Source organism: Alligator mississippiensis, chromosome 1, assembly GCF_030867095.1.
Source record: "Alligator mississippiensis isolate rAllMis1 chromosome 1, rAllMis1, whole genome shotgun sequence".
Taxonomy (NCBI): Eukaryota; Metazoa; Chordata; order Crocodylia; family Alligatoridae; genus Alligator; species Alligator mississippiensis.
This window is the reverse complement of record NC_081824.1, coordinates 20,386,755-20,412,622: the sequence shown is the minus strand read 5'-3', so window position 1 is coordinate 20,412,622 and position 25,868 is coordinate 20,386,755. Positions and strand designations below refer to the sequence as shown.

Sequence of the window (25,868 nt, the reverse complement as noted above, 5' to 3'; positions counted from 1 at the left end):
AACTGGAGATGGAAAAGCAGCAGCAGAAGAAACAGTGTGACATGGACCAAATCAAGACTCCAGCACTACCACCCCACACTGAAACACATGTCTGAGCTGCAGTAGAGTCTGTCAATACCAAATAGGTCTCATCAGACATCCTTGGACACACAGATAAGACAATAGTGAAAGACAATCATCTTCAACTGCAAGGGATTGCCAAAGAAGAAGTTTTCATTTTAATTAAACAAAGAATAGTGCCTGTTACATACATAAAAGGATTGCTTTACTCCTTGAGGAGGACTCCATATTTTGACCATGCCTGGCCCAAAGAGACTTCACCAAGCAGATAACAATATCTTTCAGTGTGCAAATTAGGGGCTCAGCTCTACTGGAAACCCCACAAGTCATCCCCGCCATGATGGGAGAGAGAAAAGGGAATACCATGTAGATGTGTCGGAGAGAGCACCAGGAGACCGCACCTGACTCTGAATTGCTAGGGGGTGCGGTGCCCACGCCGCCCCCCACAGTGCAGGGAGAGTGCTTCCCAAAAAGAGGACCCCCACACTTTGCCCATACCTGGCCCAAAGAGCTTCGCCAAGTGGACAACACTATCCTGTGGCGTGTGAATTAGACGTTCCACTGAAAACCCCAAGGGGAAAAACGAAAGCCACCCAACCTGAAAAAATTAACCAATCACTAAATACATTCCTAAACTGCCCCCTGCTGTAATTTAGTACTGGGAGGTGAAGAGGGAGAAATTGTTATGAGGTGCCCCCTAGCATCTTTTACTAGTAAAGCATCTTAGCCCATAACGAGACTTAAACGCGTTACTTAAGGTACATGTTATGTTATTTGTCATGGTACATTACCACAGTGAAAAAAACCTAGGAATATCTTAAGCTAGAAAAAGCCAATAGCCAATACCATGGACAAGCGCCCTAATATCACAAGTAGGTGAAACTTCTCTTCTAGCTGGTAACTCTATTCAACAGCACTAGGGATTGACAGGAAGTGAAGGTAGTTTAGAAGCAGTATTGTTTTCACAGATCTGTCATCTGGAAGGCATGAACAGACACACATGTAAAACACTTCAAATCCCACCATTTTCAAAACACTTTTATTTTGTACAGCTTCAGTAGTGTACAAACATACAGCTACCCCCAACTAAGGTGTTACCATGAAGTATGTGCAAATTATCCCTCTTTTATCCATCGTTGATTTGTAGCGATATATCACTGTGTGTCATTTGCCCACTCAGTTTTATAGCACTTTAAAGTGCTTCATATGTTACATCTGTCCATTTGCTGCCTATCTTACTTCCCTCAATGCTCCAGCACTGCAGAGAGCTCCAGGCCACTTTGTGTAATACGAACCATCTGTTCATTCTAGACGCTGTTCACTCATTCCTTCCTGTACTGCAGATATTGGTAGTGTCCATTTCTAACCCTGAGGAAGGAGAAGGCTGAGTGAGGTGGCCACTGGAGAGGGGATCTTGAGACTAATGAATTTCATGCCCAGAACATGTTATAGCCCCACTTACACAAATACATTATCAATACATAGGTCACTGACCCACCCCAGTCCTCATTTAGTAATAATAAGAACATAGGAGCCCTTTGAACTGGCAAACTAATATTTGAGAAAATATGGCACAACTTTCTTCATGGTGAATTTCCACATTCACATCTCAGCCTCTAAGATACTTTGATTTTTTTTTTTTTTTTGTGAATTTCTTTTTTGTGTTACCATTTTTATTATACAGAATGAAATCTCAGAGGTGATTACTACTATGTTTCTGAGACATCACTGAGCACAGTGGTAGTCTTGCTCCTCTGGAAATCTGACTCTCACATTTTAATGAAACATTTTTCCTTCCTCTGATGTGGCCTTACAGGATTCTGGCGTTAAAAGCTGAAATAAAAGCCTTCCTCCTCATATGCCAGAGCTTCAAGATCTTCCAAGTCTTAGGTCAGTTTTCTCTTGTTCTGAGAAGCTATGCTGTAGAAGGGCAAGTTGACAAGGAAACTAGAATGAGCCCCCTAGACAAGTTGACAAGGTGTCCTAGTTTGAGGAGACAGGCTGGTGGGACTCAGGGTAGGAAAAAAGTGAGAAGCCTGGTCAAGAACTATATGTATATTCCATATTTACTGTAAAAAATATGAGAACCCTCCTCTGTAGCACTTGTCATAGAATCGTAGGAAGTAGACCTGGAAAGGACCTCAGGAAGTCATCTAGTCCAAACTCCTGCCCAAGGCAGGAGCATCCCTATCTAAATGTCTTGGACAAGTGTTTGTCTAACCTATGCTTAAAAGACTCAGGAACAACCCTCATGTAAATACACGCACAAAACTTCAAGAATGACCCTCAAGTATAAAAATAAAAAACCCTGTAACTTGCAACAGTTAAAGCAGGGGACAAGGGCACTATAAATGCCCTGTCACTACAACACCAGGAAGTAGTTTGCTGAAGAGATCCAAGGAAGAGCACCATGCCCCAACTACAGAGGGAAGGGACCCAGAAGGGCCCAAAGTGTCCCTGACAAAGCCACGAGGAGATATACTCAACTGCCCTCTTTTCCAGTGTTGATGATCAAACTGACACTGCGCAAACCTTAGCTTGGGGCAAACAAGTATATGTCACTCCAGAACTGCTAGTAGGACTCCACACAGCTCTGCCTACCTGAGGGCTTTCTCCAAGGTGACACCCAATAAACTAAGGTCAATCAAGTTGAGATGTGAGGCAGAGCCCATAATTTAAAGGATGTTAAATAGCTGCGTGGATGCTTTCATTCAGGTGCTGCAGCAGCTTCAGATTACTGTAGGTTTATCATCCTCTGAGAAGCTACAGTGATCTTAACCACTCCACATCCCACAAGTATTTAACATGCTTTAACTTGTGTGCAGCCTTTGAATTGATTCATTTCGATTTCTCTTGAGCATCTGCAAGAAGAAAAGTCCCAGAAATGTAGATTTTAACAATCTGGGTTGTACACAGAAGCAGAGGGTGCGGTGTGCAGACATACTGTACAATGCAGGCAGTCATGTGGTTTAAGTTGTGTTCCTCCACATATTCTTTTGCCTCATGTGTAAAACAAATCCCCTGACAGCCCTTTCCTCAAGGAAGATGTCACAGCAGGATGACAAGGGCCTTGCATGCTTCACAATTGCACTGGATGGCAGTGTAAATGAAATGCCACCCTTTTGCTTTCCCTGTTCCATCAACTCACTGCATTTATAGCTTAGCCTTAGAGCCATCACTGACTCTGTTTTAATGGGATAAATTATTAATATTTGATTTTAATTATATATTTTAAATGTTCAACTTATTCCCTATCTGCCTTATAGGTTCATCCAGTCTGGCATGCAGAGCCACTCACCGAATGCCAGATCCAGTCTGGCATGCAAATCACTTTGCCCATTTATAAGGCCATATTCAGACCTCGTTTATACCCTGTGAAATCCTATAGAAGGCACTGGCATGGCACAAATTGTCAGTCAAAACAGATTCCAACCCTTTCATCTTTTTGCATCATCTACTACACTCTGTGTTACACATGGAATAGCTCCTCACCTACTGTGTCTGCTTGAAAAGTTCACTTTGCTTGAATGAAGCCCTTGAATTATCTTGTTTTTTTTTGTCCCCCAAGGAATCATTCTTTGATACAAATGCACATGGCAATGAAAGGACATCAAGCCAATGGTGACAATAGCTTATCTTGTTCTCTTGCCATGATTATCACATGATAATCTCTTAAACCCAGAGAAGATCAAACTATGCCATTTTCCAGACACTTCTTCAAACAGGATAGGGCACATAACCCAATCCTGCTGGCTCCAGTTCCTGGACCCAGACCTTTCAAAATGGAAAGTGACCTGCTGGAATCCTAGGCCATGTATCATATCTTGGCACAACCTGGGCAGCTACTCAATGCAATGGCATTTTGTTGCAACCCCAGTATTAAAACATCACGTAGCAATTCAATAAACATTATGAGTTTCTTCAGATTCGTATCCAAGTTATAGTGGTACTCAACCTCCACCCCATAGGCCAAATCCATCCCATGCAGCCATGTCATCCAGCCTGTGCAGCTCCTCACAGGTCCAGACATTTGGCAGTGGGAGAGTGTTGGCAGCATTAATCTGGCAGAACTTCTGACCCTGTGGACCAGATAGATGAGTGGCCTGGGGCCAGTCCATGAGCCAGATCCTGTGGGCAGGGTTGGTCTGTGGAATAGATCCAGCATGGGGTCAGCATGTGGGGTCAACCTGTGAGTGTGATCTAGCTGCCAGCCTGGCTCAGCCCAGCCCAACCTGGCCAAGTCCACAGAGTGACCCCACACACCAGCCTGATTTGGAAATTTGGCGGTGGAGCAGCAGTGGCAGTAGTGGTGTCTGTGGCAGTTAACATTGCCATTGCTTGTAGGACACATGGCTGGGCAGGGAGCTGCTCTGGGGTCAGGGCATGGATCTTGCAGTGGTGACATCATGGTCAGGAGCCAGGGCAGAGCTGTGATATACTGCCTGCACGCCCCTGCCCAGGGTATGCAGGCAGCGGATCGCAGCAGATTGCAGTTCTGCTCTGCCCGGCTTCAGACCACATTGTCACCACCGCAAGATCCTGGCCCCAGAGCAGCTCCCTGCCCAGCCACATGCCCAGCCAGCATGGAAACCCTAGCTCTGCACTGTCACAGCCCCGTTGCTGCTGGCCACAGCGATGCAGGCAGGGGCTGCTGGGAAATGAAGTCTGCCGCAGGTTTGATCTGGCCCGTGAGCCGGACTTCGCCCACCTCTGAGTTACATGAATGACTTCAATGAGTACATGTCCATCAGTAGCAGTAAGGCACTTCATGCTGAAAGCTCAGCAGGAGAACTGAACACTGTTATGATATGTAAGGCACTAGGTTCACAGAGCTGTTCTTCCTCTGGTGCCTCTAGGAAGGCAGGACTGCCTTTTAAATACTCCACAGTTTTCATTGTTTGCAATTTATTGTCTTCCTCACTTTTTAAAGCTGAACTAAGGGACTTCTGAATGAAAAATCCAAGCAAGAAATGATAGGCAATCACTACACAGCAAGAAGCTGCTTTTGATTTTAGATACATTTAGTATGGAAATAAACACACCGAGAACAGCGGAAATGAAATTGGGAATAACAGCTTGACCTCAAGGTCTTTCCTAGATGGAATTCATTTCCCATCCAGACATATTCTGATGAAGGCTTTGCTGTCAAAAAGTCATTGCTAATTGTGTTTCCTATGTTAAGCTCTCATGTTTCATTTGTAGGCCTGTCAGTGATTCAGGGCCTTATCCCAAGCCCATGAACGAGTCTTTGGAAGGGATTTTAGCTTCAGAGAACTGCTTAATCACTCTTCCACAGCCAGAAGCAAGGAAATGCAACACTGCTGCGTGGAGAGGGTGGAAGGCAGCCTCCTTGGGAAACATGGTTCAGAATGGGAATTCCAGCCAGGGAAAAGAGGGTAACAAAGAAAGTAGCAAAGTAAAGTGCTTATCGTCGCTTACCATCACTATAAAAGGCCATTTTCAACTTCTGTATCATACTTCTGTCTGCAAATGTTTTACTTATAGGGTTGCCAACTCTGACAGAATATATTCTGGGGAATTTCTTTTCCCAACATGATGTAATGTCATTAATTGAATTTATTTTCTTAAAATATCCTATTAAAATCTCCTGGATTGCTTTCAGTACTCACCAGGAGATCAATGCCAATTCCGGTAGACTCCCAGCCAATCCCCATGATGCAATTCCCATGATGACTGTAACTGAAAGGTATTAAAAACAAAAGCCACTTGCCCCTTTCAGCTTCTTTACTTTGTGCAAAGTCTGTTTTTTTTTTCTTGTTATTTTCCTTGTTTTTCCTGAGAGGAAGGATTGTACTGCGTTAGTACTCCAGAGGTCTGAGCTCACTTCCCAGCTCCGTTAGACTCCCCACAGGGCTCTGGACAAGTCACTTTATCTCTGGAGATCAGAGCTTTTCTTTCATGCCCTTTGTCCACCTTGGCTAGTTAGCTACACCCCTCATTGCAAGAGCTGTCTCTTACTAGATGCATGTCTAATGCTTAGCACACTCTGACCATGACCTTGGCTGAGACTTCTATGTACTATTATAAAACAAACAGGAAAACCACCCACCTAGAACCCAGCACTCCTTGTTTTCAGCACCTCTTGGAAGTACTCAGGGACAGACATGTCTCATTTATTAGAGGCCTAAGAAGATGTATACAACCAGGCTCTGAGAGTAGAACTGTGCTAGGTATAAATGTGTTCTGCTAGTAGGAGGGATTTTGCAGAACAGCGTTGGCTGGGATTTGGGACCTGTGTCCCATGTTTAATCAGTGTTAAAAAGCACCTGCATGGCTAGAACTGCTGTTCAGACCAGGCCAAGAATATACTGAACTCTTGTACTAGCTGGGTTCCTGAGATACAATGGGCAGGGCTGCCTCCAAGGGGCCATATTTGCCCTCACATAAAGAAAAATCTCCCACGAAGCAGTGAATTCAGAGGTTCCTTCTTGCTCCATTAGATGTCAGTGTCGATCCTCTAAGTCATGTGGGTTGGGGGTGAACATTGGGTTGCCAACTCACTGTAGCCTTTAAGAAGTAAGCCTGTCCTTAGAACACTTAAGTAGGTCCAGAGTCTCCTCACAATGGCCTGGGTGACCTCCAAACCATCTCTGGTGAGGAATTACATTGCCTTCCATTTCTCTCTGACAAGTGTGAAGTAGCAGTCTCAGATAAGACCTGCTTGACTTCCAGTAGGAAATCCACACTACAAAGGATGGTGATTCTGAATTCACTGGAGTCCTGAACTTACTGTATTTGAAGAGGAACCTCTGTGGGATATAAAGCAGAGAAATATGTCTTAGACCTGATTTTAAACCTTCCAAAAAAGTTGTTAGGTTTGGGTCCCAGCTAGTCATGGAAGTGGGCAGTTACCACATCAGGTTGCAGATACATTACCTTCTGTACTTAAGGGTGTGATTCTATGTCAAAGGGTATTGTACTTCATCCTGAGCGAAGAGCACAGGGGCAGGCCTGAGGAGGACTATTCCCAAATAGGATGCTTTGAAATTATGGGCCAAAGTCTTCTGGAAGTGGTCAGGCTCCTTAGGAAAGCTAAAAACATAGTCTGAGGGATCTGTTTTTATAGCCGTGTTGGTCTGAGACAAAGAGGAATATAAAACTCTAAAATTCTTGGCTCAGAGGTGATGTCTTTTATTAGACCAACTATAAAATAGCAAACAAATTGTCTTTCTTTGCAAGATTTTAGGCACAGATGCCCTTCTTCAGGCTGAGGGGAAATTAAAGATGATAAAAGTCCCCTTGGGTAGAAAATTCAGTCTGACATGCAGAAAGAACTTGGGTGCCTGCATTGTCAGAATGTCTGATCTGAGCAGTTATGGTACAGAGAGTCATTTGCTGTTCCAACAGCAGATGGCACAGTCTGAAAACTAAAATCAGATTATAATAAAGTATACAGAGAAAAAGTTAACTGAATTAGAAATGTTATTCTTACATGAAAGCTCCTGAGAGGATCATATTGAATCAGTCTATCCAGGATTGGATTAGTCAACAGAAGGAACTGGCTTTTTAAATAGTATTTCTTCTCTTTACTGAAAAGTATTTAAGAACACAATATTGCAGTGTTGGTTTTCATTTTTAAGACCACAGAACTATAGGTACCTTTTAAAAGTAATTAAAAGTTGTTTGACTTGAGTGCTTCATAAAACACTATTCAACCGTACAATGGCATATTGTAGAAGCCACTTACAGTGACTGCAGATAAACTCTACTGATCTGAAGAGAAAATTTCTGAGCCCATTAATATTAGGTTGCAATTGTACCCCAAGGGGAACTAATCCTGTGGTATCACACAGCCAGAGGTCAATATATTTCAAGGTTAGGCCTGAGGCAACCTTCCTTTCTCACTAAATTTGTTCCAGGAACAAAAGTAGTATTTTAGTGTATATAAAGAAACCATACAGACAAGAAAAGTAACAAGACAGGCAGTTCTCAACTCTGGTTTCTTGAGACAGAATCTGTGCTTTTGTTGCACTTTCTTATTTTAGCATTTTTACTGTAAATTTACAATAATAAATCTGAGGAAACAGCAGTTGTTGTGGGATATGATTAATCTGGAGCTGAAAACAAAGACATTCATCTGATGAGGTCTGGTGAATTTGTAAGAAAGCCCCATCCATTTGAAATGTTAAGCAATGGGTAGAGGTCAGAGCCTCTAGTGGTGGGAGCAGGAAACCGTGAGTCGAGACATCTGTTCCCCACTCTGCCAATGAATCACTTCCTTCCCTACAGGCCCAGTGAATCTACATAGACAGAATCTGGCCCTAACTAAACAAAAATTCCTCCTGCTGAGTTCAGCTCCTCTGCAGCCTTCAGACTCTCCTTCTGGGTAATAGATTTAAAGTGCCTTATCAAAGCTGAAAGTTCAAAATGCCACAACAGAAAGCAATTTGCTATAGTCATATATATGCATTCTCATTTTTACAAGCTCTGCAGATTCTATATCATTATTATTTATGTCTGTAACAGGAAACCCTAGCCCTGTTACTAGAAAGCAGAGCAGCCCCTATAAGGCCAGAGTCCTCAGGGCACAACCTGCCAGCAGAGCAAGGGCTAAGGGGCAGTCCTGCAGGCTGGTCAGTGAACTAAGGCTGTCACATGACCAGAGGATTGCTCAGGCCAGAGTTATACAAGCCTTGGGTTGAGCCAGTGGGAGAGCGTGAGCTCCTGAAGGCCACAGAGACCAAAAGGAAACAGCTCTTCTGGCCGGAGTACAGGACAGAGCATCCAGAGTGAAGAAGTCAAGGAATAAGCAGGCTCACTGCCTCTATTATTTTTTCTTGGTTATGGCCCAGGGGCTTAGTGTTATGCTGTAGTTTTATCTGGTGGTTTTAGGATGAGGCTATAAGGGGAGGTGGAGGCCTCATCAGTGCCCACAGGATGCAGCTACAGGGGCAGAGAGCCCAGCGCCAGACGGGTGCAGCTACAGGGGCAGAGAGCCCAGCGCCAGAGGGGTGCAGCTACAGGGGCAGAGAGCCCAGCACCAGAGGGGTGCAGCTACAGGGGCAGAGAGCCCAGCGCCAGAGGGGTGCAGCTACAGGGATGGAGAGCCCTGCACCAGAGGGGTGCCACTACACAGGGCCAGGGGCCCAGAGACAAGAGGTGATTGATTGTAGCTAGTACCTCAAAGCCAGGCCCCACACAGTGAGTCTAGGGTAGACAGCCTAGCTGCATAAAAGGGGCAGGGGCTGAGTTGGCTGAGACCCCAGCAGAGGGAACAATATGCTTATAACACCTGCAAGGCATTAGTCACGGTAAAGGGGTGATATGCAGCTGAGCAATTAGCCCTAAGGCAAGAGATCCTCACCTCTGGGTGCTTGGGAATGAAGACCAGATCTTGGAAGCCCTGGGACATCCTTCCTTTTGAGAACCCAAAGAAACATCAAGACATGGCAGATGAGTGGAGGGGAGACTGTTCCCAGAAGCAAATCCAAATAAAAGGGACTCTGGGGTGCCTCCAGGGGCTCTCAACTGCCCCTGGGGATGGCACCCTGTTACAATGTTGTGGTTACATTTCACTGGAAACACATAGGCCTGCAGTGTTAACAGAGAGGTGAAGTGATGTCGTACAGGAGATCAGTGACAGATCCAGGAATATAACTCAAGTATCCTGGATCCTTACCTACTGCCCAGTTGGGCAACAAATGAACCTCTGCTGTTTTGTTGTCCATTTGCTACAGCAGATGTTATTGTTCCTTTTTCCACTAATTTCTTAGTACTGGTTGCTGTTGTTGCCACTGTATTTGCTAATGTTCTGTCCAGCACCTTTTACATAATTGGTGGCTTGTCCAAAGGCCAGCAACTCCTGAGGCTCTGTCATATGTCTTTGGTTACCAACCTGAGGACCAGTGCGCTGCTCCTCTTCCAAAATTCGAATCTATCCTTTGTTGTAAAATAAGCACCAACATGCATGCAATGAAGCGATAAAAGGATTAGAGTTTTTCTTTGGATATTTCTTTTACAGGCTCCAAGCATTTTTGTATTCACAGTCACTCTAATGATTACCTTTCCAATTCTTTGTGTAAATGGACAGACACTCTTTCTTTCCTACTCAGAGCTGGGAATTTAGAGTTCTGATTCCAGCAATAAAGCTACAGTATTGAGTTGGCAGACTTAAATATGTGGGAATCCTCCTCCAAGAATATCAGGCTGAAATGAAATATGTCATGGAAGTGTTTATCTGGGAGAAATTCTGTGGCTCATGGTTTGCAGGCAATTCAGCCAGATAATCCGCATGGTTTCTTTTGGCTTTAAAATCTGTGAATCAGTTAATTACTAGGACTATACTTCTCCTGCCAAAAAAGATGAGCTATTCTTGTCCAGGTGAGAATATATCAAATATTTATTTGCCAGCCATCTCTTGTCAATCTTCAGTGGAACTAAGCCCTGATGCTGTAGGCCTATGTTCCCCAAATCACTTAAGCTGGTGCTTAATTTTAAATTGAGGCCTTGCTTGCTTGTCAGAATTACAGAACTGAATGACAATCTACTGGGATCCTAGAAGCTGGAAAGGCAAAAGATTTTTTTACTTTCCTACTGGGAGAAGTATCATCTTCCATGCTGCCACACAAACCTGGCATGCCCTCCCTATCCCATAGTGGCAAGCATCTACCCTTTCCACCTTCAGGTTTTTTCTACAAATACAACTCTAGAAACAGAGAGATCAGAATCTTTTATCTCCCTTCCATGCTGTCTCACAAAGTGACAAAGTCCTTCTCCATCCAGTGAAGGTGGTGTTGAGTGTTGCTGAAATAGTATTCAGTGCATCTTTGCCCACATATTTCAGTAGGTTTAAAGAGGTGGTGGGTATACAATACACTCTTACAGTGTTTTAATATATAACCAACAAGTACTTTTCAATATCTCTATGTGATATTTTGAGTTCTCATTTTCAATTTTTTAATTAAGAAGGATGCTTAATTTGCATCATTCTACAAGCAGCAATGGAGTATATTACAATAATTAGTTCATTTTTTGTAGTGCTTTCACGTTCTGCCCTTTTGGGGCAGAGACCATGACCCAAATATTTCCTCTCATTTAGGCAACTGCCTAGCCATCCACAGCCGAAATCCTATTCCGCCTCCCAGACACGTGCCAATTACACAGATTTTAGATTCTATTCCCACCCTGCATGACTAGACTTGTCCTTCTGAGTATGCTTAGAAGAGATCCATCTGGGCCACAAGAGATTAATCCAGACCACTTGTGCTCTGTGGCAGTTATATTCTGCCTGGAAAAATGCACAGATTTGAAGTAAGTCACTGGAACTTTAGGTGGAAATCACAAGTGACTGATGAAGGAGGAAGCACTCCTACCATTCAGGCAATAGCTTAGTAGTGAAGGAACTCACCCAGGAAATGGAACATGTGGGTCCTAGGTCCCTTTTGTCCTGAAGTGGTTTGAACCCAATCTCCTACCTCCCACCTAAATGCCCTAACCACCAGGCCATGGGCTATGTAGGGCTAAGCACATCCTTCACTCCTTGTGTTGAAGCTGATACTTTAGGCAGCCAAGAGAGAAAGCTATATGGGGACCAGAAGGAGAGCAAGCAAGAGAGAAGCTCAGTAAGCAGGTCCCTGGCACCAGTTCCCAAGATTGTCTTTGCATTTTTCAGTAAACAATCATTGCAAAAACTGCATAATGAGTAGAAGCAGAGATCAGGACCCTCCTGGAGTAATGTCTGTCTCACTTTTATCCATCAGTGCAAGAAATAAATGTATGTGGCCAGAAGAGCAATTATACCACTTTAGAGTATGTGGGAGAGGAACTTACTGCTTGTGAATGCCTGCCAGTTGAATATGCTGTCATTGTTTTACGTATCTTTTCCCATCCCACAGTCAATGAAGCTAAAATGCCTGAATGATTACCCCTGAATGAAGCAGATGGTAAATTTTTTACTGTTTAAGTTTCCACTTACCTCAAGTAAGAGCAGACAGGCAGTTACAGCAGATTCAGCTGAATTATGGTAAGTTCACTGCCCTTCTTTTCAATGGGCATCATTGGTTCATCTGTCCATGCATAAAACCAAACTTCTGAGGAGTAAGAGTGGGCTGCAAAATATGTATGCCTTGATTTTTTTTAAATGATGCTTTCAGTACTTTCCCCTCCCTGGTAAAAAATATGAATCGAAATCAGCAGAAGTAGAAATATTGCTAAATCATTGTTCAACATGTTTATTTAACCTATTGGATGGCAGTGACAAGGTCACAGATCAGATTTAGGGGTTTAATACCAACCCTAGTAAAAAAAATGTTTGTCAGTAAAAAGTTTCCAGATTATAAGAAAAAAAAATTGTCTTGGGTTGGCAACCTGCACCATGCTGCCCTTACCCCTGGCCACCCCCCAGCCTTACCTGTGACAACCCCAATCCTCCCATCCTGGCACAGAACCCCCACAGACCTCCCATACACTGCCTCAGTCCTACCCTGCCTGCATTTCTGTTCTGACTGCACCACCACTTCCCTGTGCCTTTGAGGCAAGCAGCTGCTAGTTGTGTGGGACAGCCAAAGGGATGCAGCAGAAGCACACAGCTAGGGCGGGGGGAGGGATTTATGCAGGCATGGGTGAGCTGCAAAGCCCTGAAGAGTTCCATGCATGGTCATGCTCCCACTCAGACACCAGATGGTGCCGCTGTGCTCCATCTGTCCTTCAGTACCTCTACCTTCTTTTCTGCTGCTGAGCTTAAAATTCCAGTGGCTTTGTGTTTTTACAGAAGGCACTTTTTTTTAAAGGGATTTTTATTGACAGATGTTTTTAGGATGTGTTTTAAAGAAGTATTCATACATTTATATATCGTTGGCAACCCTGGGTCAGTTTTACCATGTAGATCATACTTTTGGATTCCAAGAGTTTAATAAGTGATTAATTTTTAGGACTTACTTGCAAAGCAACAGAATTATAAACTCATAGAGAGTCACAGAGTCAGAGAATTAAGGCCTGCTTGAGGCAGGTCCATCCCTATTCACACCATATCATACAAACCATGATCTAAAATCTACATAAGACTACCTTCAAACCTGACACAACATAGACCTAACACCCTAACTTGCCACAGGTATAGCAGGGGAACTCCAGCAGCCAATGTCCTGCTTCTAGAAAATGTTGTCAATATATACTCAAGAGACTACACCACTCACTACAGAGGAAGGCAAAAGCCCCCATAGTGCATACCAATCTGACCAGGGGGTAAAATTTATTCCTGATCCCAAATCTGGCAACCCTGAGCAGAGGGGCAACATCCCCCAGTCAGGAACCTCCACCTTTGGTACCAGCAAGAGCATTGGCACACCCCAGCCAAGGTCCTCAGCCTTGGCTGTAGCCAACACCTAATGCCTCTGGGAAGGATTAAAAGCACCCTGACACACATAGCAGAAACACCGGTGGGGGAGAGGGTGCAAATAATCAGCAGAAGCAAGAAACATGGAAAAAACCCATGGTAGAACATAAGCATAACTATGGCTAGGTTATCTCCAATGGCTCTCCAACCTCTTCCTGAACACCTCCAGTGATGGCAAGTCCACAGTTTCCCTAGACAGTCTGTTCTACTGCCTCACTGTTCTAACAGTGAAGAAAACTCAAAAACAATGTAGGTAAATTGTTTGCTCATGTAATGCACAGGGTTTCACAATTCTCTTTCGCTCTCTTATATAGGTAAGCCAACAATTCTTAGTCATAGGCCTTATGCATATTTTGCTCTGTGCTGATTTGTCCTCTAGCACACATGCTTTCCTGACCATTATCAGAAGATTATGCACATCCAATTGCATCTCAGTTTGTGGATTATGTATGCATTAGGGACATCTGATTACCATGCATCAAAATTGTATAATGTCTTTGTAAATCTCATTTGAATCAATGACTCTTAATTAAATAATGATGTAAGGTTCAGTCCAACCCTTTCATATATACTATGCCTCATTATGTCCTTTGGAGAATCAACATTTGTAAAAGCCCAATGCCTGTTTTTTCCAGATATATTGGATGGCTGAATGTTCAGGATCATACCCGTAGTAAAAAATTATCTTATAGGTATGGTGTCTTTATGATACCAGAATTCAGATGTTTTAAATCAGGGTCTATATTTCCCTCATTCAAAATTCTTGTTTTTACAAGAATATGCTGTTTCTTAGCATATTTTTTTGAAATAATGTTGATTTTACTCCCCACGTGGAACTAATATAAAATCTGGAACTGTAATCTCATGCATGACAGCAATCTCTTTGACTGCCTAGCATATTTTACTGTGAATTTAGTCTGTGCTAGAGCAGAAAACTCACAGAGGGTCATGAGTATCCGCTAAATTGTTTTATCATGAGCAATGTAAATGTCCAGGACAGAAATAACTGTAAAACATCATTGCAGAATGTTTAACGAGCGCTTCAGCCTGATTCCATATTTAGCCATTGCAGGTAGTGTTTTTGTGCAGTGTCTTGGTCTATGCTTTCAGCATTCACTAAGAGAGGAAACACAGGAATTGTTCAACTAGTTTACATAAAATCTAGTTTCCATTAGTTCCCCCTGCTTTCTGTTTCATAGGGAGAAAAAAAACCCAACACTGAGATTAAAGTGGGCTATCGAGCTCTTTAGAAAACCCACCCAGCACTGTGTCCTGAGTACTTGAAAAGCTAGCCTTTTCTTTTCAGCATGGCAAGCAGATGTGACAAATATGACAGCATGCTCTGTTTACCACATTTGCATGCTCTGAAACCACAGATTTCAATTCCTCAGATCTTAGGTGTGGTGAAGTGCTGAGTGCAACCCTGACTCAAGAAAGCAGCTAGGAAATAAGCTAACTGAGACAGGCTTCGTCTTCAGTTACACCAGGGCAATCGGAACTATGACCATGGACTATATGGGAGCTACTTTAGATCGACAGCCTCTCTCTCTTTTCAGTCTTTTATCTCACTCAGCTGGCAGAGTTCTTTAGCCAAGTCAGTGAACCATCCAGAGGAAAGAAAATGTCAAATTCAAACCCAGCTTTTCCTGAGATCTTGTAATGAAAGGCAAGCCCTAATGCATACCACTGCAGCTCATATCAGCAGTCATAGAATCCTAGAAAATTAGGATTGCAAGGAACCTCAGGAGGTCACAACTAGTCCTACCCCCTGCTCAAAGCAGGACCACCCCCGACTAGATCATCCCAGCCAAAATCTTGCCTAGCTGGGTCTTAAAAACCCCCAAGGATGGAGATTCCACCACTTCTCTAGCTAACCTGTTCCAGTGTTTTATTACCCTCCTACTGAGAAAGTTTTTTTCCTAATATCTAACCTAAACTTCCCTTGCTGGAACTTGAGACCATTGCTCCTTGTTCTGTCATCTGCCAACACTAAGAAAAGTCTAGCTCCATCCTCTTTGGAACCACCCTTTGGGATATTAAATTCCCTCTCAGACTTCTCTTCTTTAAACTAAATAAGCCTAGTTCCTACAGCCTCTGCTCAGAAGTTATGTGCCTCAGCTCCCTAACCGTTCTTGTTGCCCTCTGCTGGACTCTGCAATTTGTCCACATCCTTGCTGTAGTGGGGTGCCCAAAACTGGACACAGGACTCCAGATGTGGCTTCACCAGGGCCAACGAGAAGGGAAGAATCACTTCCCTCAATCTTCTGGCATTGTCCCTACTAAGGCAGCTCAGTATGCCGTTAGCCTTCTTGTGTGACAAGGGCACACTGTTAGCTCATATTCAGCTTATTGTTCACTGCAACCCCAGGTCCTTTTCTGCGGAGCAGCTGCTTAGCCAGGCAGTCCCCAGCCTGTGCTGGTGCATGGGATTGTTCCGTCATAAGTGCAAGACTTTGCACTTGTCTTTATTGATCCTCATGAGATGTGTTTTGGTTCAATCCTCCAATTTGTCAAAGTCTCTCTGAGAGTCCTACCCTCTAGCAAATCTACATCTCACCCTAGGTTGGTGTCATCTGCAGACTTCCCAGGTGTACTCCAACCTATCTTCCAGATCACTGATGGAGATATTGAACAAAACCTGCCCCAGGACTGACCCCTGGGGCACTCCATTTGATATTGGCTTCCAGCTAGACATCAAGTCATTGATTACTAACCTTTGAGCCATACAATCCAGACAGTTTTCTATCCACCTTACAGTCCATTCATCCAACCCATACTTCCTTAGCTTGCTTGGAATGGGAGACCATATCAAAAGCCTAGCTAAAGTCAAGGTGTATCATGTTCACTGTTTTCCCCACATCCACAGGGCCAGTCAGCTTGTCATAGAAGGCAATCAGGTTCATCAGGCATGATTTTCCTTTGGTAAATCCATGATGACTGTTCCTAATCACCTTCTTCTCCAAGTGCTTAGAAGCAGAATCATAGAATTGAAGTACCAGAAGGGACCTGCAAGATCATCAAGTCTGGTCCCCTGCCATGGGCAGGAAATTATTAGGCTCAAATGAGCTCAACAAGTTGCTTATCCAGCCTCATTTTGAATGCCTTCAAGGATGGCGACTGCACCACCTCTGCTGGGAGTGTGTTCCACATGCTGGTAACCCTTCTGGGGAAAAAAAAATTCTTAAGTCCAGCCTAAATTTTCCCTCTATTAGCTTGTGCCCATTGGTCTTCGTCCTCCCTTGTCCTCCCTTGAGGTGCCTTCCTAAAGAGTTGCTCCCCTAGATCTTGATGCTCACCCCTAACATACTTGTAGATGGCTATCAGGTCCCCTCTCAGTCTTCTCTTGATCAGACTAAATAGGCCCAGTTCTTGGAGTCTCTCCTCGTAGGGCATATCCTCCAGGCCCCTAATCATATGGGTGGCCCTCCTTTGTACCCTCTCAAGCTTATCCACATTCTTCCTGAAGTATAGTGCCCAGAACTGGTCACAGTACTCCAGCTGTGGCCTCACCAATGCTGTATAGAGAGGGAGAAGCATCTCCCTGGATCTACTGGCAACACATCAGCTGATGCACACCAGGGCTCTATTTGCTCTGCTGGCAACCACATTGCACTGTTGGCTCATGTTTATCTTCTGGTCAGTTGTGACCCGCAGATCCCATTCAGATTTCAAAGATGTTGTGCCAGCCAGTGTACCACCACCCATTGTGTAGTATTAGTGAATGTTCTTCCTACCAAGATGAAGAATCCTGCACTTCTCCCTGTTAAACTTCATCTGATTCAATTCAGCCCATAAAACCTGTCTGTTAAGGTCGTCCTGGATCCTTACCCTATTCTCTGATGTGCCTGCATTTCCCCACAGCTTAGTATCATCTGTAAACTTAATCATTGAGCTTTCCACCCCTTCATCCAAGTCATTAATAAATATGTTAAAGAGCATGGATCCAAGCACAGATCCCTGGGGGACACCATTGGAGACAACCCTCCAGGATGGGGCCATCCCTTCAATTACAACTCTCTGGGATTGGCCTCTAAGCCAGTTGTCCACCCACCTCGCTGTAGACTGGTCCAGCCCAGTACCCTCCCATTTAGTTGAGAGAATCTCATGGGAAACAAAATCAAAGGCTTTACTGAAGTCCAAGTAAATGACATCAATCTCATGGAAATCTTCAAGAGGAGACTGGACGGTTACCTTGCTGGGGTCCCCTGACCTCAGTTGTCTTTCCTGCCTAGTGCAGTGGGGCTGGACCTGATGATCTTGCAAGGTCCCTTCCAGCCCCTTACAGTCTATGAATCTATGTCTCTCATCCAGATGATTAGTAACCTGGTCACAAAAGGATACTGGGTTTGTCAGGCATGATCTACCCTCGACAAAGCCATGCTGATTATTTCTTAATACCCCACCAGTTGTCAATTGGTAACTGATGGCCATCTTAACAAATTTTTCATTTTTTTTTTCCAGGACTGAAGTCAGACTGACCAGTCTGTAGTTAGCAGGGGCATCCCTCTTCCCTTTCTTGAAATTGGGTACCACACTGGCCCTCTTTCAGTTGTCCAGGAACACTCAGAGTTCCACGACTCTTTGAACAGCTTTGCCAGTGGCCCTGCTATAAGTTCAGCCAGTTCTTTCAGGGCTCTCAAATTCAGGTCATCTGGCCCAGCAGACTTGGAAATGGAGATCCCTTACCTGTTCAGGACTGATTTCATGTAATCTGTTCTCTTCTCCATATTGTCTGGGCCTCTGGACAAGTGAACAGCCCCCTTTTGACTTTTTGCAGGGATCAACTGTGGGCTGCCCCTCCGCATTCAGTAGGGGTCCCCCAACGGAGCCTGATCTTTTTTTTTTCTTGCTCCCTTTGTATCTATAGAAGGACTTTTTGCTGTCCTTTTATTTCAGTTGCCTGCTTGATCTCTGTGTCTCATACCTGCAGACCCTAGTAATATAAGTGTACTCCTCTCTGGTTGCTGAACCATTCTTGTAAGCTTCTTTTTTTTCAGTTATTCCCTAATAGCCCTGTTGAGCCAAGTGGGTCTCTTGGCTCCTTTCCCACTTTTTGTCCACATAGGGTTAGCCTCTTTTTGAGCAGTGAGAATTGCCCCCTTAAGGAAGCACCACCATTCCTGAACTCCCAAATCATCCAGTCACTGGTTGCAGAGGGCCTCTTCAATTAACCTTCTGAGTTTACTAAAGTCTGCCCTTCTGAATGGATTCCTTGAGGACCTGCTCCATGATTTTTCCAGAGACTAGGTTAGGCTGACTGGTTCATAGTTCCCTGGATCCTCCTTCTTCCCTTTCTGAGAGATGGGCACTATATTTTTCCCTTTTCCAATCATCCTGACTGCCATGAGTTTTCTGTAAGGAAGGGCATCAAGTCAGATGAAATCTTGCTCCAAAATGATGCAAAACTCTAGATTCACAGCTGTGTAACTGAAATCAAGATCTGGCTCAATAACTGAAGCCCGTTTTTACTGATACATGAATTCCCTGATATTCATCCAGGTGTATCCCTGGTAATCTGGCAGACTCAGAACTGGAAGACAATTAAGCTTCTGTCTCAAGGAGCATTCAATAAGAGCTTGAGATACATATCTTAGATAGTTGCTATATTACCTGCTCCTCCTGTAGTGTGGTGAGGTGCAAAAATGAACTGGGAAATCATCTGTAGATTAGTTGGCAGACCTCCAGTTTATAGGCTAAATTGTTATGCTTCCACATGGTTGGAAGCATGGTTGGAAGTATTTCACAGAGAAGCTTCAATGTGGAACTGAGGACATAGAGTGGCAGTAGAAGTGGCTGGGAAATGATTTACATGTCCTCTAGAAAAACTTCATGTTCTGGACCTGGGTGAAACCAACACTTTTCAAAATGAAAAACCAAAGAGACAACCTCATCCAGCCTAGGATAACTTGGCTAAGATGAATATGGCCCGTATCTAGCATCTGGGAGTAGAGGAGTGACATTTTTTGATAAAAAAGTAAATTCACCAAAAAATGAGGTTCAGGAAAGACTGGAATTATTTCAGCTACAAGCTGAATTTCAAAAATCATTTTGGCCAAAATAAATAAATATAAGAAATTAATAATTGTTGGAGCAGTGTGGCTGATGGAGATCTGGGGCAGAATGGAAGACCCAGAAGAGACCTCGAAGATCAGGAGCTAAACACCCTTACTGGAGTCAGGGAGCCGAAGACAAGGCTGGGCATGAAGAGCCAGATGTGAGTCTGGACATTATTGGGACTACTCATGGTCTGAGAGAAATGTCTTGAACAAACACTGAATCTTATTATGATTGACTTTGAGGAAGGGGCACAGGCACATAGGAGTGGGATTTTCAGTGGGGCATAGCCTACCACCCATTACCATGTGCAGGGAGTGTGGCTATGCAAATACATGCTTTATGCCTTCAGGACTGCTTTCCTGAGATTACTTTCCTGAGCTTGGAGGACCACAGAGTAGTACAAAAATTCTTGCCAAGCTTCATCAAAATAGGTCTTGGAGCATAAAGTAAGAGCTAAGCCAAAACTCATCCATAGCAGTTAAAATGAAAAATGATAATTAATTCCCATCCAGTAAGAAAGGACATAGAAGGTCTCTCACTCTCTTCTTGCAGAGACAACAAAGTGAAGGAATTAAAATCCATGGAAGAAACAGCTAAAACATTAAATTAATTTACTGTGTTTCTGTGTCTTACTAACAGAAAAAAAAACTTTTGGATTATGAGACCATGCACAAAACCAGAATGAAGTCATTCAGGATATTAATGAGTAGCAGGGGGAGGAAAAATGCCTTGCTGTAGCACTCAGGTGTTACAGGTGAAGGGAAAACACATAAGATGCATTTAAATTAAATTTACATAGAAGGAAGACGCCACATGAATTCATCTGGAGACGTCCCAGAACAGACTTTACTGCAAGTGAGCTGTTGGGGAAGGGGAGCAATTTTCATTTTGTGATTCATTATCTGAGATGTACTACACAGAATTCCTTCTACACAAAAACCACGCAGGTATTTCCAGTAAGAGCGACCTTCGTTTAGACTGACGAGGACAGGATAGAACAAAAGGAGCAGGCCCATGAGTGAGTATATGGTGCCTATCTTTGTAACTGCCTCTACCTAAAGCACAACATGACTGCTGCCTCTTCAGCAATGGGAAGAGCTGCTCTCCATTTCAGAGTGCAGCACGGCGTGCACAAGTCATAACAGATCCATGCTATGTACACCATAACAGGTTTGTTTTTGGATGTATGCCACAGCTCTTTTTCCATAGGGAAGTCTGTTTCATCCCGCAGACTCATCTGTCTCCTCATGTTGACATGTAGGGAATATGGCATCTTCACTACACTCTTGTACCCCTCGGGCCTCAGGACTTGTTCCAACTTTAGCTAAGCAGCCTCTCCCACCTGTTGGCACTCAGGACTTTTCATTCTCATTTTCATCCTCTTGTTGGTTCCCAGCACTGCTCAAGTTTTTCTATTCCCACACAAAATGCAAAGCGCTTGGTGTTCATTTGCGGCTAAGTAGACCACTTGTGTAATCCTGTGGGTCAAGCTGTCTGCAGAAGCTGATGAGACACATTTTACTTTTACAAAAAGAGTGAAAGAAATAGCAAGTATTCCAGATCCTCACTGATTAAAAGTGGGTCCTATTTGATTCCAATTCGGCCCAAATCAGGGACAGTGATATGATTCGTCGATTCGGATCACTGTCCCTGATTCGAGTCAGCTGAATCCAAACCTGAAGATTCGAAGCAGGGGGAAGGGATTGACTTATCATGCAGTGTTCCTAATGCTTCCGGTAGAACTATTTTGGAAGGCCTTGTCCATGGCTGCAGGAAGGAGCCTATGTCCTGAGGGTAACTGAAGCGGTTTTAGAAAAATCCAAATAAGTTATTTGGCAAGCTTGGACCCATCCAAAGTTCACTCCCCAATGCAGGGATCTTTAGGGCTGACATCACAGCTCTCTCCCTGTCTGCACCTCCTTTCCAGTTCCTCCTCACCTTACTTCCTCTAGAGTATCATGCACAGTTCTTTAAAAAGACATGAAGAAGTCGGGTGGGTAACAAAAGTGATGATAAAGGGTTTGGAAGGCAAGTCATATGCGGAGAGGTTGAAGGAAATAGGTATGTTCAGCTTATGGAGAAGGCACTTAAGAAGGGACAGGGTAGCAGTCTTCAAATATATGAAGGGCTGCTATAAAGAAGAGGAAGAACACCTTTTGTCTCTTTTTGCAGAGAGCAGGATGTGGACCAATGGTTTGAAGTTTCAGCAAAGCAAATTTAAACTGGATATCAGGAAAAAACTTCTTCACTGTTAGAGCAGTGAGACAGTGGAACTGATTGCCTAGGGAAGTTGTAGAATCTCCATCATTGGAGGTTTTCAGGAAGCTGGATAAAAATTGGGCAGGGATGGCCTAGGAGCAGCTATGGCTATGGGTAAGCTCTACTACAGGTATTCCCCATGCTTCTGTACTTCACTGATTGCCACATGGAGCCAGGAAGGAATTTTTCCCCCTCCTGTTGCTGTACATATCTGTTTTTCTTCACCTTCCTTAGAAGCAGAGCCGATCCAAGCAGGGTGCAAGGCCCTGCTCCTGCCCTGGTCCTGTGCTCCCCGGATCTAAAAAAGCTGCCGCAGCCATTGGCAGTAGTGGGGTGGTGGTGCTGAGCGGCTGGATGCAGCCACTCTGCCTGGCCCCACAAGGCCTGGGGCAGTTGCCCCAATTTGCCCCACCCCCTAGGGATGGCCCTGCTTAGAAGCACTAGGTGTTGACTGCAGCCAAGGCTGTGGATGTTGACAGGGCAGTGCCAGTGCTCCTGCTGAGACTTGAGCCTGCAGGTTGCTGGCTAGAGAGTCTTGCTCTTCCACTAAGGCTCAGGCCAAATACCAATTTGGGGATGGCAAGGAATTTTACCCCATAGTCAGACTGGTACCAACTGTTGGAGTTTTGCCTTCCTTTCTAGCAGGGGTCATGGTCCTGTTCCTTGTATCTCTCAAGTGTATTTTACCATCCCTTGCAACCATGGGTTGATACCCATCGTTGACCCCGTGCTTTATCTGTGGCAGGTTACGTGCTATGTCTTGTGGTTTTGTTACAGAGTTGACTGTGTAGTTTTGCTAATAGGCTGGACAAGGATTTGTATGGATTGTTTGGCAAGGGATAATCCTGCCACAGCCAGAGGACTGGACTAGATGACCTTCAGAAGTCCCTTCCAGCTCTACTTTTCTGTGATTCTATGACTCCCACTCCCCGTGCGCTCTCACTTTTGTTCCTTTTTTCTTGCTTCTCCTCACATCCAAAGTTCCCTCTAAAGTTTAGCAAACTGTGAGCAATCCTGGCTGTGAGTGCATGGGTATCTCAGTGTGCCTGCCCCTCCTGCAGCAGCCTGTGGCCGGGTTGAGGTGGGTGGCGAGCGCCTGGATGCGAAGCCGGTGGTGGCGGCAGGGGGAGCATTGCTGCCCCCATGCCATGGCACTGGGCATCCCCCCGCAGGCTGGCACCCAGGGGCCATGTCTCCCTACTGCCCCCCCGCCCCCGTGTCAGTATGTCACTGTGCATGCGGCATTAAAAAGTTATTGCACGGCATGATTTTTTATTGTGCATGGCCATGCACTCGCACAGCTTAGAGGGAACTGTGCTCACATCTAGAAACATATCCCCCTTGCTGGGCATCAGATGACCTCACTCACCTTCCTCCTTCAGATCCACCCTATAACTGTTCATCCCTCCTCACTAGGCATAGCTGTCACCAACCCAATTCCAGAGTTAAGTTTATAAGATGCCCTTGCAAAATATCTCAACTGCACAAACATGCTGTATCTGGGGAACACAGGAGCACTTTTTGTAAGGCATGTGCAACACTAATAGGCTTTAACATATGAGACTGTTGGTTGCAAATAGGATGACTGAGCAAAATATTTTTCTCCTTTATGATAATCTTATTTTAATGAAAAACAATATATCATCCGGAAAACTATGCAGATGGCTCCTTTGTGAATGCTAAAGACTTCCCAGATGCCATTATTTTTAGTTACCTTTTCAAATTGACATATATTTGAATGCACTTCTTAAAAGGGATTGACTTTTCTGGAAGCAATGAAATCTTTTTAGCAAACTTATCTCGATGGCAAGTGATTTGAAGAACTTAAAAGAAAACTCCAAGCCTTACATCATTATTCTTGATACAAGAAACTTTGAATTTAAATCACCAAGCAAATACTTATTTCAACATTTAGGGGCGTTGATCCATCTGCCTACGCACAGGCTGCCATTTTGTGCAGAGCAAGTTTCCTTTAATCCTACCTTGTACCATGAATGGGAAATGCTGAAAAGGTGTCGTCCATGCTCCCTGTCTGTGCCATCCAGTTAGTACTTCCCCTTGTGACTTAAATGCCTTTAACCTGCTATCATTGTGCTTCAGCCATTAACAGCACTATGTAACTTCCATATTCTAAAACACCTGGGCACCATCTGACAGAAAAGAAACAAAGGCAATAACAAATACTTGAAAGCATCTGTCTACATCTTCTGCTCTTCCTGTTGCTGGAAGAGCTGGTACTTGTTTCCTTTGGTCTTACTCTGCACTTCCTATAAATACTGGAAGTTCTGGATTCTATAATGATTATTTTATATAAATAAATGTATTTTCCATGCAGATTTTAAAGCAAGTGTAACCCAGGTACACCCAAGGGTGCTCCCTATTCTCAATCGGATCGGACAGGTGGGCAGGAGGGGGTGCTGTGAGAGGGATGCCAGAATTTCTAGCAGATCCCTTTTTTCTCTATAGAGTTAGCCCAAGCCCAAAATTCTTAACTACATACAATTTATTGAGTTATAATATACATAATCATAAAACTAAATGTCATTTACACAGTGAACATTAACCAATAACCAAGGTCAAACCCTAAATAACGCTATTTACCCATCACAATAAAACAATTTCAGCAGCATCAACACAACATCACAATACAACATTTCAATTACAAAATATAAGGTGCAAACAAGAACAATCTTAATAACACCTGTTCCTTAATATAGTCCCTGACCCATGGCAAGAGATTGTCCTCCTTCCAATGAGATCCCTTGGGGGTGTCCAGGAAGCACCAGCCCCCCCCCCCCAAGGGCCTTGACTAGGCGAGGGGGCTGCTCACCCAGCCTTTTCTCTGGGTTTGCCCACCCCAAATGTCTCTCCCCTGTGGGACCCAAGGGCCCAATGACTCATGCTCCCTCAGGTGGCAGTGGTCAGGGCGTATCTCAATGGGGTCTCCTCTGCTAGAGCATCTCTCCAAGCCTCTCCTGCACTGCTGGACCCACCCCACCCTGTGCCTTGCTCTGGGCACTGAGGGCTCAGCTCCTCTCAGCTGCTGCACCACTGCTGCTGGCTCCTGGGTGCTGGGCCTCATGCTGCAGCACTACTATTTCCCCATGCCCTGGCTCGGCAGTGAGGGCTCTTTTAGCACAGGCCAGGCTCTGGCCATCTGCCTACACCAGGTGGTTAACCCAAACAGCCTCCGCTGCTCCCTGGCTCCGCTGCTTTGTGCGTGGCTCTGCGCACCATGTGGTCTGCTTGCCCTCTGGGGTTGCAGGCTCGAGCTGCCGCTTGCACCTCTCGAAGCCTAGACTCCATGCACCAAACTGTGCACCGTGATGGGCCCAAGCAGTCTCACATTGGTCCCAAGGCCGGGTCTCTACTCACTGTCCCTGTGCGCCGTCAACAGCCTGAGTGGTCTCACACCGCTCCCAAGGCTGCTCCTCCAGTGGCAGCTTCAGGAGCCTTGGGCCTATTGCCTGCTGGGTGAGAGCTCCCCTGCTTTCCTTGGCCCCGCTCTTCTTGAGTCCCTCGTTGCATCTGCCCTTGTGCGGGGCACATGGCTCCTTTTATATAGTCCAGGGCTCCGCCCCTGAAGTCTTCCAGACCTGACAGTTTACAGTCTTCAATCAGGTCCAGAGAGCTCTTCTCCCCCTCCCCTCAGGAAAGGGGCATGACTTTATTTCTCCTGCTGCCTCCTGATTGGTGGATGGGCTCCACCAGTCAAAACAGCAGGATCTCAAGCCTGGGACTCAACCCAAGCTCTGAAAGGTGAGCCTGCCACACAAGATTAAATGAGCCTTGGGTTTGTTAAAAAACAGGTGATTTTATTAAAAAAAAAGGAAATTCAAAGCATGTTGTCATAGCGTAGCTTTGTATGTTTTCCTTGGAATGGGGCTGTGGTGCTCAAACCTTTTGGCCAGTGGGCTGAATGGCAGTGCCTAATCCCGCTGCAGGGCAGATCCAGCTGGCGGACCCAATGCAGTGCCCAGGGCAGGCACAGTGCAGCCCCATCCAGCTGCATAGAGGGGTGCAGGCCAGCTCTGTTCCAGCTGCACAGGGGACAGGGAGTTAGTCAATCCCAATCCAGCCCCCCAGGGAGAGTAGAAGTAGCTTGACCCCGTGGGAGGCAGTGGGCATGCCCTGGCCC

General features: G+C 44.8%; 1 long non-coding RNA gene across 1 annotated transcript; it reads right to left on the bottom strand.

Moving 5' to 3' along the window:
- Nucleotides 1-1,084: 1,084 nt before the first annotated feature.
- Nucleotides 1,085-23,874, bottom strand: LOC109281127 (uncharacterized). The gene is made up of 3 exons (XR_002087690.2): nt 23,713-23,874; nt 11,996-12,186; nt 1,085-1,428 (listed from the first exon to the last, which is right to left on the bottom strand). It is a non-coding gene; the product is annotated as an uncharacterized LOC109281127 (long non-coding RNA).
- Between the last annotated feature and the right edge of the window lie 1,994 nt (nt 23,875-25,868).